Below are 4844 nucleotides of genomic sequence, written 5' to 3' on the forward strand. Positions count from 1 at the left end.
CGTTGCAAAAGTCCAAGTGCATCTTTGCTCACTGGCATCCCTTCCCTCCCCACGTTGTCCCCTTCTTCCCTAGTTCCCAACCCCTAGTCATCTATTTCCAGCAGGCACCTACCCACGAGGTCCTTTACTTCCCCTGACACACCCCAGGGAATGAGGGGCCAGGATGGAATGGAAGCGTGGTGACAGATGATGTTTGGGCAGGGAGCTCTGGGGGGGGACTCTCCTTGGTGCCACTCAAATTCTGCCCCTTCCCACCATCACTTCCAAACCCTGCAGTCTCCATGGCCTTAAGGCATTTGAAGTCCAGTTGGAGAGACAGAACTTGTGAAGAAGTAGCCATGCAGAAAGGCTGCATGGACAGCCTGCGAGTCACTGCCCTGGGCCCATGCCCCTCTCTCCCTCTGCCTGCCAGGCATCCACCCAGCCTGGAAAATACCATGACCAGAGCTGTCTGACATCCACAACCAGGCCAGTCTCCCTCTCCCACTCCCACCTCCTCTGGGCCTGCCTCTGTCACATACCAATCACTGTCCTGTGATGTTGCTCTCCCCAACTAAGCAGGATAGTCCAAGGGGCAAGGACCGAGAGCCAAGGACCACATTCCAAGTGACTTTGTACCCAGAAAGTGAAAGTGCCAGTAAATGGTGACTTAGTAATACTCTAAGGTCCTGGAAGGTTTGCATGGTGGCTGGCTGGGTTGCGACCTGGGGAGCCAGCCCGTGGGGAGGAGCCTCCTTCAGCTGGACTGTACACACCACGCCTCAGATGTCCAGAAGAGAACCCAGTCCTGTCCCATTACCAAGGACACAGCGAGAAGGTCCCTTCCTTTCTCTCTCGTGTCTAGGCTGCCCCTATTCTCATCTGAGCCTCCTCAGCGCTGTCTCTGATCATTATACTAGTCACTCACCACACTTGGCTACACATAAAATTCTAGCCCTTTGAGGCTGAAACACAGCTGATTCTATGAACACCTCCTATTGGTGCTGCCTCCACATTTCTGTGACCTCTGACCTTTGACCTCATTGTTGTCACCTCACCTGGCCATGCTTTTCCTTGCTGTTCCCCACTGACCTTTACTGGGAACTCAGCTTTCCCCCATCATTTTCCCCAAAACCATTCCGTAGAAGCATTTGTGTGCCGCCAAACGTACTGAAGGTTTGGGGAAGGAAACCTCAGAGGCACAATTTGAAATTAAGTATCGAACATCTCTGTTTTGAAAGCTTCCAGCAGCCTCTGAGGGTTCCCCACAGGCCTCTGAGTCTCTAAGCTCCTGCTGTCTGCACTGTGGTGCTCCCTCCCTCCCCTCTACAGACTCCGTCGTCCTGCAGGGCCTCCTCCGCAGTGTCCCCTCTCTTTGCGATGTGAGCCTGTCTGGGTCCAGACCTCTGTCCTCTGGCCCACAGATGCGTGAGCATGCTCCTTGACAAAAGTGGCCACTCTCCTTCTCTACCCTCTTTGCCTAGTTGGCTCACCTTGGTGTAAAAATTCTGCACATCCTAAGGGAAGCCCTAATTCCCAGCGACAACCTTACTACGGCCAGCTGCCTTCCAGAACAGCGAAGCCCTCAGCACCCAGCCTAGAGTCTCATGGTCCCCTGACTTCATCTTTGAAGAAAATGTCAGACGGATCTATTTGTAGAATGATTCCACAGATATTCATCCTACCTTGTAAATTGTAAGCTCCCCACCAAGTCACCATCAAGTGAAAGAATACATTAATGACAGAAAGAGCATCCTCCGCAGAAGAAACCAAATGTTCAAAACACAGAGGTGGGGGAAAACCATGACATAATCAGGAAACAAAAAGTAGTTTAAAATGTCTGCACTGGTAAGGTCCCCACTGGCCCACCTGGCTTCTTTGCACAAGTGAGCAAAAAGTGCCTTTCCTTCTTGGTGTGTGTGACCCCTCGCCAGGGCTCACAGGCGGCTGCATTTCCGCCCCTACCTGCCCCCCTGGCCAGATCACGTGTGCAGGGCACCGCCTGCACAAACACCGGAGGTAGCCCCGCTGCGTTGGGGAGTGGCGGGGGAGGTAAACAGGGACTAGCTCATGCTAAGCCTGGAACTTCGTTACTTCTTTCCCGGATCGCTGCACCAGCTTCTCCACCGTCACCCATCTCTGTCTTCAAGCTCTCCTCTTCCAATTCACCCTACCACCACAGCAAGAATGATCTTTGTTAAATGTAAGTCTTGTGTTGCCTATCCCTGTCAGATTCTCTACAAAGTTTCCTAGCCTCGTAGGACACCCTATGAAAACTGCCAGCAGTACCGTCAGGGTTCAGTCCTTGGCGCTCCTTCTCTACTGCGGCCAAAGAGAGGCTGTTCGGCAGAGTGGTTAAGAGCAGGGACTTGGTAGCCTGACATTCTGGAACCTTCTGGCTCTGCCCCTAGCTAACATGATCCCAGGAAAGCTGCTTAACCTCTCTGACTCCCTTCTACAAATTGGAGATGTTAACTGCAGCTACTTCATAGTAGAGCCATTGAAGGGATACATAAGTATAAGTATCTACATAAAGTATTCTTAACAGTGACTGGCACATAAAGTCATAATTAAACTCAGTAAACATTAGCTATTATTGCTACTAGTAGAGCTGAGATGGGCGCACAGGATGCTTGACACTACGTCGTCTGTTATTTCAGAGCCAGCACAATGTGCTGTCAGAGCAAAGCAGGGGAGTGGTTAATTTTTCCTGAGGAATCAGGAAAGGCCATAGCAGAAAAGTTCATGATGGAGCTGGACTTTGGAAGATGAGTAGGAGTTTTCTAGGACAAGTCACAAGCAGGAGGGATGGCATGAACCAAGGCGGCAAGGTGCAAAAAGTGCACGGCACGTTCCCACAGAATAGGGACACTGCTCATTTGCAAATATGGACCTTGCACATTTAATCTCCCTTTACAAATCATGTTTCTTTCCAGCCTCTTGGCTCGAAGGCAGAGAGCTCTGAGATTCATTGGCCAGAGACCAATGCGGATTCTGCATCTGAGCCCTGATGCAGCAGCTGCCCCAGCCCCACTCGTGTCTCCCAGGCCAGCACCAGCGCTGCTTGCTGGGTGACTTCCTGTGGAAAGCCCTTCAGCGCTGTACCGGGGCCGGTGGGGGGCGGTGCTTGCTGTGAACCTTCTGCAAAGTTTCTCAGGGACTTGAGCCCTGGCTGCCCACGGTGCTAACCTGTCTATGACTGCATCCTAAACAGCCACCTTCCCTAATGAGGAAACACTGTCGCATTTCCTCACGTGCCTGTGGCCTCTTGGGATCCCCTGACAAATAGACTACTTGTACCTGCTTTTATGTGCTACTTCTGGCAAACCAAACTCAGTCTTTTGAGACTCTGAGGTCCGCGTGACCGAGCTTGATTTTGCTACTACTTGCTTTGTGAGCACCCCTGGGCCCCACCATATCTCAGTTTCTTCATTCTTAATGAGAGTGGGGCAGGGGCTGCAGAGATAGGAATTAGTGGAGATGGGATCTAGGAGTCTTCTAATGCCAGCATGGCATGCTTTTGGCTCAATCCCAGCTCTGGGGCAGGTGGGGGGGGGGGAGTGGGCGGTGGTGGAGTTGGTGTACAAGGAAAGCAAGCCACACACCGACGCGCTGGGTGGAAACAGCGCAAAGAGAGAAACCCTGGAAGATAGTTTCTGGAGAATTGAAATGGTTTGCCATGAGCAATAACGACATTAAGAAGTTGCTTTGGACTGTGAAAGGCTGATGTTTAAAAACCAATCGTGCTCTTAAAAATACCATGAAGAAACATTTCAAAACGTGATTTGTAATCGAGCTTGGACTACAAAAGCACTCAATTTAATATGTGAGGCTCGTAACTATGTCCCTGGGTGTGAGAGTTCACATCAGTTGGAAGGTGGTGGAAGCTGCTGGGAGCCCAGGCAAAACAGGGTCAGTTTTCCATTAACCTACAACTAGTGTGTCTCTCAACCTCCGGCCCTAAGTAAGATAACTGTAATTTCTTCTTTTTCTCCAGGGTGAAAAGTTGGGAGAACTTTAAAGGTTATATATATGAATATAAATCCTAGAGACTTAAATTGAGCTAGTAACAGTTTACTTTCATATTTCGAAATCAAATCTCAGCTTTAGCTCAGACTCACACTGTAGAAATGTCAGATTTGTTACAGTGGTATTACATAAAATGCACAACTTTCATTTAAAGAGGAAAGAAAACCTCCTCCATTTTACCTTATCCCCTGAATAAAATGCAAAAGCCTCATCCATCTCTCAGAGTGGTTTGTGTGTAAATTTAAAAGAGAAGGACCCTCAGGTCAGCCAGCTCAGCTCTCTTTTGCCCCTCGGGCCAGGTCATACATTCTCTGATTGGCCTCCTTGATAAGTAAAGCTCCCCAGGCTCTGCTTGTATGCCTCCAGTGATGGAGAACTCCCTAACTTCAGAGCTGGAAGCCACCATTGGACTATATGGACCATTAGAAAGTTCTTTCTTTTACTGCCTAAACTATGCATCTCTGCATTTCCAACCATGTACACAAACAAACCCAGCCCTGTGACGATAACTCAAATGAATCATTTACTCCAAATTACATCCCCACTATTGGTGACTTATCCTTATAAAGTATTTTTTAAGATTTTATTTATTTATTTGACAGAGAGAGAAAGATCACAAGCAGGCAGAGAGGCAGGCAGAGAGAGAGAGGGGGAAGCAGGCTCCCGGCTGAGCAGAGAGCCTGATGCGGGACTCGATCCCAGGACCCTGGCATCATGACCCGAGCCGAAGGCAGCGGCCCAACCCACTGAGCCACCCACTGAGCCGCCCCTGGTGACTTATTCTTAAAAGAATAATTCACAAAACTGGGAATGACCTGTAGAAGGGCAGATTAATC

The sequence above is a fragment of the Mustela lutreola genome, chromosome 10 (genome assembly GCF_030435805.1).
Source record: "Mustela lutreola isolate mMusLut2 chromosome 10, mMusLut2.pri, whole genome shotgun sequence".
In the NCBI taxonomy this organism is placed as follows: domain Eukaryota; kingdom Metazoa; phylum Chordata; class Mammalia; order Carnivora; family Mustelidae; genus Mustela; species Mustela lutreola.